Here is a 14,775-nt window from a genome sequence, read left to right on the forward strand (position 1 = left end):
TGTTGTTGCCCCGGGCTCCCACATCTATCCATTCACCTTTCAGTTTCCTGTCAACCTGTAAGTCTCATCCAATGTGTAATGTTTTGTTTAACTGTCAATGAAGATGCTTGGGTTCTTTGAACATAATTTATTTAGACTGGTAGCAAGTAGCAAGTAGCATACATCCTGTCTCTCTTTTACTTACATAGATCTGCAAATGTTTGTTTGGGTGTGGCTTATGTAGCCTAGTAGATGGTGGCATTTAGTAGTTATTATAAATCATGACATATCACCACATCCCCTTTTCTTCAAAAGTACATCACACACACATTTTCAGTTTTTGTGAAATTACACAACAAAACACATTCTGTGTTTTTTTTCTTCAACTATTGCTATTCCAAATAATCCAAATACAATCTTCTCTCTCTTTTTTGTTGTTGTTTTACATGCATAAAACATATCAATGTCCATATTGGTTGTCTTTTAGTTTTAAATGCGTGCTCAAATGTCTTTGATAAGTGTTTTTTAATTATTTTATTTTTTATGTGCAAAAAGATAAAGCTCTGTGCTGTTCTTTAGAGGACCAGTCTGTCAGGTGGTTTAGACTGGCGTGTAGACCTTCTCAGTACAGGTGCTGAAGGTGTCTGGTCAGCTGGAGGTGGCAAGTTTGTCATCTCAGCTGGCGGTGGTGCTGCTGTTCTTTAAGTGTCTCTGGTGTTTTCAGCAAGCTCTGTCGATTCCTTCTCAGGACTTGACCATCTTCTGTTCTGACGGTGTAGGATCTAGGACCCACTTCCTCCAGAACTGTAGCCTGGTATCCAGCCTGCTTCACTACGTTCGGCGGATTTTTTTTTCTGCTGATGTCTTACTCTTAGGGCGGCTTCACACTATGGTCTCGGGTGCGCACTCCAGACCGCTTGGCAGGTGTCGCGCTAGTGTGAATGTTGCGTATCGTTCCCCGAAACGGATCACGTTCCGTTCCCGAAACCACCTCCGGAGACAGTCTCGGATCCGGATCATGCGTATTTGGGTACGGTACGCTGCAATGTGAAAGCAAGCGTACCGTTAGACGGAAGTGGCCCGCTATTTGTAATAGGTGACGGTATATAAACAGTCAACAAAAACACGTCACAGATCAATCCACAGGGGTTCAACCATGGCCGGATCCCGCAGTTAATTACTGACCGCCGCTCCCTCCCGCAAGAAAAAATTAAATCCCATTCTGTCCCGCGTCATCCCACGGGTTCATTTAACATTTACTCCCGCCGCATCCCGCGGGTTAATTTCATCATTAAATGACCAAATGAACCACTAAAACCCGCAATATTTATATATAATTTTTTTATTTTTTATTATATAAAACATTACATACAGAAAAAGAATGAGAGCGCGAGAGATAGAAAGAGAGGCCGTGTCATATAAGGACAGCAACAATATATATATATATATATATATATATATATATAGTATATCTTGTGGATATCTTGTGGAGTTTCAGCTACTATGCATCCCAGAAATATATAGCTTATAAGGCTTTGTAATTTGAAATTTGTAAGTAAATATGGTAACTCATTTAGATGTAGGCCTACATAGGTTTATGGTTTCCCAAGGACTATAGCCGTTTCACTCATGATGCAATTTCTCTTTCATAACGGATACATACATGTGCCAGATAATCCCCACACCAAGAGAGTAAAAAAAGAAAAGACGTTGGATTGATGTACTTTATTTAGACATGAGACATGAGAAACAGTACATGGAAGTACAATTCACAATACAAGGTTTCAGTCATTCAGTCCGACTTCACTGTATAGGCTACTATAGTTGTCTTTTCATAAATGATATATTTTTGTACTTAAGCTGTCGTGAAAGTTTATAATATTTAGAGAAATTTAAAGTTTCAAATACAAAAGTAGTAGTAGTTGTGAAGGTTAGCAAACTGGACATTTAGACTGAATGTTTCCTGTATCCTCATCTTGCGCTAATGCACACAAGTGTTTCACCAGGTTTTATTTGTGTTGTTTCTCATAAGCGTACATCCGTTGTCCGTCAACAACACAGCAGTCTGTGCCTTCACTGCCTTGACTTCTGTGCGCTCACTGCGCTGAGCGCTCAGTGCGTTGACTCACTCCCCAGCCGCAACCCTATATTTATGCGCGACGAGCACAAACATTGTCGCATAGTTGATGACGTCTGAGTCCACAGGGGAACCACTATGTGCATGCCGCCACCTATAGGATCAGGGGTATATATGCAAGTGTTCTCTGGTGCGCAAGGATCTTGGCCAATGTGAATGCAGGCCAGCTGGTAGAGGCCATTCGTTCTCGGGAACAGTTCGAATGCAAACGGACCCAGTGTGAAGCCGCCCTTAGTCTAAAGGTCCTTACACACCGGGGCGATCTTTTTTCATGCGAATAATACATTTTTTTTTTAAACCTTATAAAGTCAATGCAAGCTTCCACATCAGTTTCGCGGAGCGAAAAAAGCGTCTTTTAATTATTCGGAACGAGTCTGAATTTTGCGTATATTCGCATATTCGCCGGTGTGTAACCGCCTTTACTCTTAGCCGTATGTAAGAAATTGATGTCATTTAGAGTTTTACACTTTTACACTGGAACTACATATGTTACGTAGGCAACGTCGTTGCTGAATGGATGTTGTTCACACGAATCACAACGATCACACTGGTGTTTTTGTCCCGCCCCGCACCACAGACCAATCAGAAGCTCGTTTTCAGCCGTATGGCATGTCCCGCCTCCCTTGGAGATAGGAGGCTTTCCAGACTGAGAAACGAGAGTTATAATCTTCAACTCTCACTGTGTCATATTGTGACAGTGGCACTAAACCTTTTGACACTTTGTCATAGTTAGCTTTCTGTCTGTTTTGTAGACACTTCTGTTTCTGTCTCACAATGTTATAACTCTTCTGTTTTGCAGTGTAAGGAAGCGTGGTTCGTAGCCTGCGTCCCATCAGAAGCTCAGCAGGAGACAGTCCATGTTCTAGTGGTGATGCTCGGTAACTCAGTAGAGCTAATGGATCAGAACCACTCTCTTGTGCTTTCTTGAGCAGCTTTTTGACTATGTGCACACCTTTTCTGCTTTACTATTGGACTGGGCATACAGGTGGCTTGAGGTTACATGCTGGAAATCATATTCTTCTGCGAAGTTCTGGGACAACTCTGTTGTCAGAAAATCAAGTCCGACAAATTGCTTGTCTGGAAAAGATAGATTTCATATGTGTAATCACACAAGTTAAGTAGCTGTCATGCTGGAAAGCATTGCGATCTCTGGATAGTTTGAAAAATAGTCTATGACCAGCAGAATTCTCTCCATCCAGGTGGAACAAAGGTTCCTGATAATCTATTATAAATCATCACATTTCACCACACAATGGACAGCCATACTCTATGTTGAGTACTAGGGATGTCCGATATTATCGGCCGATATTAGCATAAAATCGAAAAATATTTGTATTGTTTGTATTGTTTTTTGGAGAAAAAAAAGAGTTCTTATACTGTATGGTTTGTGTGATAAGAAATGTGAGCTTACCATAATCACAGTAATCCGCAGAGGGCATTTTCGAAACAAAGGGGACGCAAAATCAGAGATTTTTTTTACAGTTTTTTTTTGGGGTGTTTTTGTTACATTAATTTGGTACAAAAAATGTACTCCATGAAGTGTAGATGTCGGAGGTTTCTTCTCCCTTTTTCATCATCCCAAAAGTAGGGGGGATATCCCTCCCCCCAATGGAGCTGAGTATGTCCAAAGCCCCCAAAAAAAGTGATCCAAGTACAGCAACTTAAGTCTGTTTCTGTAAGAATAGAGTGGTTAACTTAGTTTCCAAGCAGGCATAATGAAACATGGTGTCCCTGCTGTACTGAATAGCAGTATTTGCATCAAGGGTATAAATTTGCAGCAGCTTTTCTCGAAACGGGTCTGTCTGTTTGTCTGTCTGTCTGCATGTATGGGGATAATCTCGCAAACAGCTGGATCCATCAGTGCCGGAAGATGTGGCAAGCAACGCTGCATGCAAGGTGTCATTTGGGGTCTCAGGCGATGGCAATTGCAAATTCAGTTCTTTTATGCATATTTTACCTAACTCAGATTTTCGTTTTTTGCAGATTAATAACACTGAGTGCATATTTCTTCTACACAAGCCACGCCCGTCCATCTACAAGTGACATGTGACACATGTTATATATATGTGTATTCTTGTCTGCAACCATACATGTATTAACCACTTTCAACCTGGCATCCATATTTTCAAACATTTTGGTCGCGTTGCATAACTTATTTTTTGCCACCCCCTATTTCTTTCTGAAATAATGCTTCTGACTGCATTTCTCAGCAATGCATGAGAAACCCTTTCACTGCTTCTCTCAGGAAGGAACCGCACACTCCAATGACGATTATATATATATATCGTATTACTCATTGCCTGCGTTTATAAACGTTTTTGAGAATTTAGCTATTGCCTGCCAAAAACGTTTATAAATGTTTTGGCAAAAAAATACAAGCACTACATCTTTATTTTTGGGGTTTTTCCGTTTTTCCGTTTGTCACAAAGAACCAGGAGATAACATTTTCCAAAAAGTTGCTGCTCCATTCACTTCAATGTTAAAAAATAAACTGACACATTTTTTAAATTCTTCCTATGTTTTACCATTTAAACCCCTGGCAGAGGCTACAGACTGTTCTAGAGAAACTCTGGCAGTCTAAGAGTTAATGCTTCATCTTTTATTTATTCTGCACAACGTGTTCCGCTGTGTTGGCTTCATCAGCACCTTCATGAGAGAAGCAGTGGAAGGTGTTTTGTCTTCATGTACATTATCTTGCCTACCAGCACCTCCACCTCTGACTGGATGTGCACGAGAGCTACCTGATTATACAATCGTTTGCACATTTCTCCCTCCAAAGTTTATGTTAATACGAAATCAGATTAATCATTTGACAGCCATAGTCGAGATTAAGTTAGCACTGCACTCTATGTATAATAACTGGCTGATTGATATCTCTCATCCTTTCTATCAGGGACTTGCCACCCACCTTCAAAGGAGAACACGGTAGCATTAGGTACACCCTGGAAGCCTACATGAGCAGGCCCATGACACTGTATCGCTTTAGGGCCATCGCTGAACTCGCCTTTATACCCACCCACCAAGCTGTTGTCAACCCTGAACTGATGGTATAAGCTGACTTAACACGGCTATTATGGTTTTGAATTCTCCCAGAACCCACAACATGACACCAAGGAGAAGAAAATGATGTTTACATCTGGAATGGTGGCCATGGACGTCAAGCTGGACAAGATGGGATACTGCCAAGGTGAGAGGAGGCCTGTCACAATTATTACATAATCCCCATAATTGTAAATTATTTGAGATAATGGTTATAGTCAGCTATAACCATATAAGGAGTTCCCAATGCAGCTATGCCCAGATATGGAGTGTGTTGTCTAACCTCAATGTATGGGCATAAATGGGATACAGGCAGACACTCAGACAGATAATATATGGGCACAAAAGGGCACAGACAGACGGAAACAACGGGTACTCTGACAAAGCCCCTGACACTATGACTCAGACATTACTATTAACGTCTGAGTCTATTACTAGTTTTGTATAATCGTCATAATGGCAGAACTGGTGTAAGTTGTTCCCCTGCACTTATTACACGACTTTGAATACTCGATCTTTATTGGTCAATCAATTCTTTTGACCAATATTTTGTATGCAATTGTTTGCAATGATTGATGTCATTTGTAAGTCACCATGTCATAAGGGGAACAATGCAAGTCGGGAACAATGTGCAATAGCCATTGTACCCATTGTCAGAGTACCTGAGGTGTCCCTTCTATGCCCATATATGGAGTTCCATGTCAGGCATGGCTAAATAGGGAGTCTAGGCGAGTCTATGACGTCATATTGATGATATCAGCGTACTCCATATTTGGATATTTGCTGATTTATCGATATTTTTTGGAGATCCGCTGAGCCGACTGACTTCCCACTTGGCGTATCACGCTCTCTTCGTGATTCGCCAAGTGGGAAGTCGGATCGCTGCCCTCTGCGGCATGCTCATACATGGGGCTCATATATGGCCATGGCCATACATGGGCATACCCATAGCGGTCGGATTGGCAGTTCTGGACAACCGCCTATCACACCGATTCTGTGCAGGACACGGCCAGTGTTGCCATGTCTGCTTATTATAAGCGACTTTGGGCTTGTTTTTCTATGAAGTCAAAAGATAAAAACATTGCTCTCCGTCCATTGTATAAACTTGTGTGGACAACCACTCGCTTGCTTTCAACATCAGGGCATCTCTCTCTCTCACACACACAGACAGACACAACGTATGCAGTAAATGTTCATAGGCCTGGTTGCTTATTTCTATCGCAATATGGCAACACTGGGCACGGCACTCCCTCGGATCCTCGCCAAATCACGTGGCGAGATTGAAGTCGGTCGGTCTCATCTATGCACATGACGATATATGGGCATAACGGTCGGATTGGCGGTTCTCAACAACCGGATAGCCATATAGTATCTACTCAACGCCGTGCAGGCGTGCGCTCAACTCCCTAGTGTCGTCGGCGATGCTGCGCCGAGTTTGGAGTCAGTCGGTCGGACGGTTCTCGAGATACGTGAATAACAGACGGACGTACAGAGATTCGGTGCATTTATTGTCAAAAGGTGAATGGGATTCCCCTTGTGTGTGTTTTCCAGGAGAGAGGATCAACGTGGTGGCCTCCATCCAGAACAACTCGTCCCGGGACATCAAGCCCAAGTACTGTCTTTACACAAAGCACAGCTTCTTTGCGTCCAAAGACAGGAATTTGGACACCAAAGACCTCCTCAAGATGGTGGGGGACGTCATCCCACCTTCATGTCACCAGACTGTCACCAGGACCATCACCCTTCCCTCTAAATTTCCTCCATCCATTCTCAACTGCAACATTATTAAAGTTGAATACAGGCTTAGGGTAAGTTATCTGTCAATTAGGGTAAAACAGTTGATTTGTTGAAACAGTCTAATATCATGTGGAGTACAGCCTAAATCTGATTAAGTTAGGGATCATCTAAATTAATGATTTAATTTCGAGAGCAACTTTCGTTGCAAATATAAATATAAAATAAATATATCTATATTAAGAAAGTTGCTCTTGAAATGGGCTCTTGAAATGGGCCCCCAGCACACAAACACACACACACACACAAACACGCACACGCACACGCGCACACGCGCGCGCGCGCGCACACACACACACAAAAAATGTACAGTCAGCTAATCTTGGACAATTACCCAAATGTTGAAACATGGAAGGTTTGACCTAGACACAAGTTTGTACATTCTCACTGACAGTGTAGAATGTTTGGATATGTCCTTTCACTCCTTTGTTATGATATCAACTATTCTGTCGTGGCGTGCTATGTAAAGCCCTTAATAGGCATAGCAGCCATTTAGAATGTGTGACATGGTTTCTGTAACAGGCCCTGTGGTGTGATGCAAACAATGATGTACATGGGTAGAGGGAAACCAGAGGGAAAGGTTCTGGTCTGGTAGGAAGGATTTGTAACCTGGCTCTTACTGTAAAAGTGATAATGTCCTCATTGGGCCTCATGCAGCAACCGCTCTTAAGAGGACATTTCTTCTTAAACCCACTTAAGAAGTTTTTAAGAAGATGTTGGTATACTCCAATGTTTTCTTAGCTTTCTTAGGTAAGAACAGAATCTACGCACACTGAAGAGCACTCTTAGGGTGGCCTTTGAGTTCTTAAGTGTGACATGTTTTTGCAAAAATAATTAATTCTCGAAGTTTCTTCAATTCTACAGTTGTATAATATAGGATTTAAATTACAATCATATTTTTATCATATCTTTAGAGCAAAAAAGGTTCTCAAAAGTGTGGTCTGGGGACCCCCAGGGGTCCTTGAGGGAGTTCCAGGGGGTCCACAGCAAACGAGGAACAGTTTAATCACTTTAACCCTATTTTAGACTTCGTTTGAAAATAGCCGATCTACAAGCTCACAACGCGTCCAATTACTGGCCATTTTGAGCTTGTTTCGAAACATTTTGATAAATCTTGAAAACATTTCCCTAGCAGAAAATATTTTCAGGTTGGGGTCTGCAGCCAAATGCAGGTCAATTTGGGGGTCCTTGACATGAAAATGTTTGAGAACAACTGCTTTAGAGTTTTCAACTGGTCTGAAATTACAATCTAACCCAAACGGACCCGGTTGAGTTGAAGCCCAAGCCCCCATACCCACCCCATAACCCCCCATTTTTACGTTTGGAGTCTGGTGTTCAACCATCTTTAGACTTTAGTTTAGGTATTCTTTACTTCATTCTCTCAACTTTATTGTCTCCGCCAGGCCGAAGGCACGGTGGAGAGTATGTTTTACCCTCCGTGTGTGTGTCCGTCTCAGCCAAGCTAACATTGGTCAAGCTTCACGTGACACCTGACAATATGTAATATTGTACCGTGATTGGCTGACTCTATTCAGACCCTTTGCTTTGATTGGCTAGCGAGACGCATGATGAAATAATAACCTATAAATAGCACCACGCACTTTTATTTGTGAGTTCACAAATAAAAGTGAGCTTCCATCACTGTGATGACCACTGTTGTTTCTAAATATGAATGGGGTGTGATTTTTGTCTCCGCCAGGAGAGTTTTACCCTCCGTGTGTGTGTCCGTCTCAGCCAAGCTAACATTGGTCAAGTGACACGTGACAATATGTAATATAAATAGGTAAGACAGGATTAATCAGGAACATGTAACATGAAAATGTTTGAGAACAACTGCTTTAGAGTTTTCAACTGGTCTGAAATTACAATCTAACCCAAACGGACCCGGTTGAGTTGAAGCCCAAGCCCCCATACCCACCCCATAACCCCCCATTTTTACGTTTGGAGTCTGGTGTTCAACCATCTTTAGACTTTAGTTTAGGTATTCTTTACTTCATTCTCTCAACTTTATTGTCTCCGCCAGGCCGAAGGCACGGTGGAGAGTATGTTTTACCCTCCGTGTGTGTGTCCGTCTCAGCCAAGCTAACATTGGTCAAGCTTCACGTGACACCTGACAATATGTAATATTGTACCGTGATTGGCTGACTCTATTCAGACCGTTTGCTTTGATTGGCTAGCGAGACGCATGATGAAATAATAACCTATAAATAGCACCACGCACTTTTATTTGTGAGCTCACAAATAAAAGTGAGCTTCCATCACTGTGATGACCACTGTTGTTTCTAAATATGAATGGGGTGTGATTTTTGTCTCCGCCAGGAGAGTTTTACCCTCCGTGTGTGTGTCCGTCTCAGCCAAGCTAACATTGGTCAAGTGACACGTGACAATATGTAATATAAATAGGTAAGACAGGATTAATCAGGAACAGTACTCGCCTGGCGGAGACCTGTGCTCCGAGGAGCACATTTTCTAGTTTCTGTGTGATTTCCTGTGATTTCTGTGAGCAGCAATCACACACAGGTGTGACTGCAGGCAGGGCCATGCAGTCATGCCTTATATGGGGATTGGTGGGGCGGCTACCTATGGTAATTAGGATTAACTGGCACACCCCTTCAAGTTACGAGGATTGGGATTCATCATCATAAGAACATAAGTTACCAACAATTCTGCCTTTCAAGAACGTTTCATGAATCTGACTCGACTTGTCTTAGGAATTCACTTAGGAAGAAATGTAAGAGGAAACTTAGGAACTTATTGCTGCATGAGGCCCATTGAGAGCAGTGTTCCTAAGAAATGAATGGGAAACGGAGTGATCAGCAGAGGGAAGACAAGCAAGTTTTCCTTGAAACACACACATCAGTGCAAGTTGATCTCCATACATGTGCATTTGACTTCATATACAGTGTATTTCCTTTTCTTTTTTTCTTTAATGTATGTTTTGTATCATAATCTAAAATGTACAAAGTAACTTGTAACTAAAGGTTTTCCAATAATTGTAGTGGAGTAAAAACACAATATTTGCCTCTTAGATGTAGTGGAGTATAAAGAATTGAATGTTCCAGAAATGTGAAGTTACCTCAAAATTGTACTTAAATCAATGTACATAGTTTATGTTTTGTACATTGCATACGGGCCCCAACCTACATTTGAGGCACCTGGGGGCAAACCAGGATTTGGGGCACCCGGGGGCCAACCTGCATTCGGGACCCCCAGGGCTCAATTAGCATTTGGGGGACCTGGGGGCCCACCATCATTCGGGGCCGCTGGGGCCCAACCTGTATTCGGGGCACGCGGGGGCCCACCAGCATTTGGGGCCTCCCGGGGCCCACCAGCATTTGGGGCCTCTGGGGGCCCACCAGCATCTGGGGCCCCCAGCGGCCAACCGCCAGCATTGAGCAACCCCACTCAAAGTGGGGACGCCTCCTCGCCCCCTTAAAATTTCCTCTGAATATCACTTGGGTGTAAGTGATATCTATTTAGTTAAAATACTGTAAGTGTTAAATAGCTCTATATTATGATATTAATCGTTGCTATAGAGTGTTTGTTCAAAAACAGGGGTATCCCCAGCTCTTCAGTAAAGAGAAAATGCATTTTCAGGGTGGGATTCCAATTTTATCCAATCGGGAGAGAGAACTCATAAAGGATACTATCAAATTGAAGCTGATGAATGGGTACTCTCTCCTGATTGGCTGTAATTGTCAATCCGTCTGAAAATGTATTTTTCTTTCTCTATCGTCCTTGGAGTTGTAGAGACGGGGAGACCCCTGTTACTTAAAGGCATACTAGGTAACGTTTTCAACAAAACTAAAGTTAAATTGTATATCTTTTGTGAGTGGCAAAAGTTTCACAACACCCACTCCATGAATTTCACCCCCGGAAGCCTTTTATTTATATATTTTATATTGAACGTGGACTGGGGGGACTTTCCCGGGGAAATGACGTCATCTGGCCGGAAAACGGAGGTGGAAATGCACTGGTTTCCTGTTTGGCCAGGAACTACCGCAACGGTTTCCTGTTTGGCCAGGAACTATCGCGCTAATAACAAAAAGGAACCTCACGCTGATTTTAAGAGAATGTAGGATTAGAAGATCGAAAAAGAACAGAAAAAGAAAGCACAGCTCATGGTAACTAATGCTCCACTGGCTAAGAGAAACGATCCGTAGATAGTATAAAACAATTAAAAGATCGCTTTTTGAAACGCTTCCGGCTTCCGGTGAAAACGAATGGAATTCTGGGTAATCGAGGACTAAGGAAATTGTATGCAGTGACGGTAGTGACCAGCAGAGGTTGCTAAAAATCGTTAACTTTAACAAGCACTCTATACAGTAGCAATGATTATTATCAGAATATAGAGCTATTTAACACTAATTCTAAGTATTTGGCCAAGAAATATCATGATTTGATTTCCTCCATACCGCCCAGCCCTAGTAGTTTTCCTGCTTTTTTTGTAATTACAAAATATATGACATCACAATAAAACTACTAAAATAAAATAGTAAATAGACCCAATAATAATCAATACAAAAGACAAAAGAAAGAAAAAAAATCACACCCAGTGTGAAGTGGGCGGTGTGGTCATCACAGTGGTCATCACAGTGATGGAAGCTCACTTAAAAAAAAAAAGACGTTTTTTTTAAAGTGCATAATCCTATTTATAGGTTATAAATTTCATCATGTGTCTCACTAGCCAGTACTAATATTGGCCAATCACAGTGCAGCAAAAGATGTACTAATGAGGTGTCCCAACCCCACTTATAGGGGCGGCTACACCGCACAAAAACAAATAAATAATTTGACAAGATAACGTCACAGGCGTGAAGTATTGTACAGGCTTCAACATTTGTCATTTTCATATAAAGTATAAAAAGGGTTAGCAAAGAAAATATAAAAAAAACAGGTCAAATATCACATTTATGGTTACATTCTTAAAGGGCAAGACCACTTTGGTAGAGGTTTGGGTTGTGTAGTTACCTTGCCATGATGTAACTCCAAAGGTGGGCAAGAAATAAAAAATAATTGCTCCATTGATTAGAAATTGATAATTCAAAATATGCTCCTCATTGACTTACATTGTACGGTAAAACAGCTTTCAAAGTCACTCTTTTAGCACATAAACGAACGCAAACAAAGTTGATTCAGACAATACAGAACATCACCAAACCCAGTACTGTTTTTAAAATAAAAATGTCAACTTCCTGTTGATTTTGCCATTTTTAATAAGTAGAAAACCTGGACTGGATCCGCGGATCCGGATCCAGATCTTCAAATAGTAAAATCAACAGGAAGTTGACATTTTTATTAAAAAAACAAACAGTACTGGGTTTGGTGATGCTCTATATTGCCTGAATCAGCTATGTTTGGGTTCATTTATGTGCTAAAAGAGTGACTTTGAGAGCTGTTTTACCGTAGAATGTAAGTCAATGAGGAGCATTTTTTTAATTATCAATTTCTAATCAATGGAGCAATTATTTTTTATTTCTTGCCCACCTTTGGGGTTACATCATGGCAAGGTAACTACACAACCCAAACCTCTACCAAGTGGTCTTACCCTTTAACTGTTTTTTTAAGCTGATCGGTCCAATTTTTTTCTTAAAATTATTAAATTAGTTATATGGTTACATTTTAATTTGTAATATGTGTAAATGCGATGCAGCATTTTATTTTGCAGTGCAGAATATACAATGGTGAGTATACAATGCCAAATATACATTGTCAAATATACATAGTCAACATAGTAATAAATTGAGGAGAGAGTAGAGATGCGCGGATGGGCTTTTCCGTAACCCTAATCCGTGTGAACACATTCATTATCCACCCGTCATCCAACCGCATTAATTATATTATCCTATTTATAGATCCGCACGGACCGCATCATCCGCATGTCAAATTATTGTGGGATCGCTAAGGTCCCACAATATCTTCACTATTATTATATACTTATTCCGCCCGTTTTTGGCACCTAACTAATCCTTTATACTTTTAGCTAGAAACTCAGTTCCAACTCTTCAGCCTACTTAGGACATATCGGCTACCATTTAAATTTTTGCAATCACATATTAGACCATAGAAACTGCATATTAGACCTTAGCAACCACATTAGAACCAAGCAACCGCCTATTATACCCTAGCAACCACCTGTTTTACCCTAGAAACCACCTGTTTTACCCTAGCAACTGCCTATTAGACCCTAGGAACTGCCTATTAGACCCTAGCAACCGCATCTTGTACCCTAGCAACCACTGTTTTACCCTAAAAACTGCATTTTATACTACTCAGCACTGTCAACACAATCAAAACTTTTAACACTGCTAATACTTTAACACCTTTAAAACCTTTAACACCTTCAAAACCTTTAAAACCTTTAGAACCAGTCCTTTAAAACCTTTAAAACCTTTAGAACCTTTAAAACCTTTAAAACCTCAAACCCTTTAACACCTTTAACACCTTTAAAACTATCAATACTCAATACTATCAACATTCTTAGTGATCCCACACTGTTTCTTCAGGAACAGTACTTTCTAGTTATTACTAGACCTGTGCACGTCGGGCACCGGCCTACTTGGGAACGATGCAAGTTGGGAATGCATGCCCCACCCTGTTATGCAACCTGTTATACCCGTTGTCATAGCACCCCTGTTTTAACCATCTGTCTGTCTGTGTCCCTTATTTTGTGCCCATTTATGGAAATCTATATTTCTGTCCTTATACCTTTTATATATATATATATATATATATATATATGGAGATCCCTGATGTTATCAGTATTTAACAGTCTGTGTCCCTTTTGTGCCCGCATATGGAGATCTCTTCATCTGTCTGTCTGTCTAGTTTTCATAGTTGTTAGATCACAGAAATGCATTGTTTAACGAATGATTGGGACGTCCCTCCGTCTTTTTTTCTTCTCCTTTTTCCGTGCAGCGCTTAATACCTATAGAGGCGTCGGCGATATTTTGTTTTAAATCCTCCCTCCCGTTTCTCTCTCACTATAGCATTAGCTGCCTTTGCCGGCAAGGCGTCCTTCCGCTTCTGAGCAACAACACAGGGCGCGCAAAGCATGTGTAGTAGGCGGCTAATTTGTGGTGGATGGAAAATGACGTAATATTAAAATACTACCATCACGCACGCCGAGATTTCGTGCTTTTTAAAGGCTATAATAGGCCTATAGATGGATGTCATTATTTTATTTCCCGCATTATTTTACCCGTGGCTTATCCAATATTAATTAATAATTATATTTGATTGACCCAAATCCACACAAACTGCGGTTACCCACGGCAAAAAACGCGATCCGTGCATCTGTAGTACAGAAACATTTGCAGCAGATATAAATAGCAGCACATAATTTGTGCAGGTGAGAGACACCACTTGGCAGTGCCTTATTTAAGTAATTTAAAGCATTGTGACTTTTCACTCCGCATTTTAAAGAAAAAAACTTTTGACTCCATTACATTTCTAGGAAAGGACCACTGGGACCCAGACAAACTAAAATACACCACTTAAGCCTTATTTCATACACAGTGAAAATAGCAAGCTACCAAGCTTGTAGATCTGCTATTTCCACCGTTTGTGAAACTTTTTTTTTTATTTATTTTTTGGGGGGTTGGGTGGGGCAGGTCTACAATTCAATACAGCAATGCATTGATATTAAAAAGACATTGTACTTTGTAAATTGTACTTATGAATAAGTCAGCATTTTTGGAAAGTTGAAAAGCGTTAACTAATTTTAATTAGTTATTAGGTATTTAATTTGGTATTAACTACTTATAACACAAACTAATATTTGTGTTATTCTACTTTGAATTTTATATTTTATGTTTTTATGTGTG

The sequence above is a fragment of the Gymnoscopelus braueri genome, assembly GCF_963280865.1.
Source record: "Gymnoscopelus braueri genome assembly, chromosome: 7".
NCBI classification, from domain to species: domain Eukaryota; kingdom Metazoa; phylum Chordata; class Actinopteri; order Myctophiformes; family Myctophidae; genus Gymnoscopelus; species Gymnoscopelus braueri.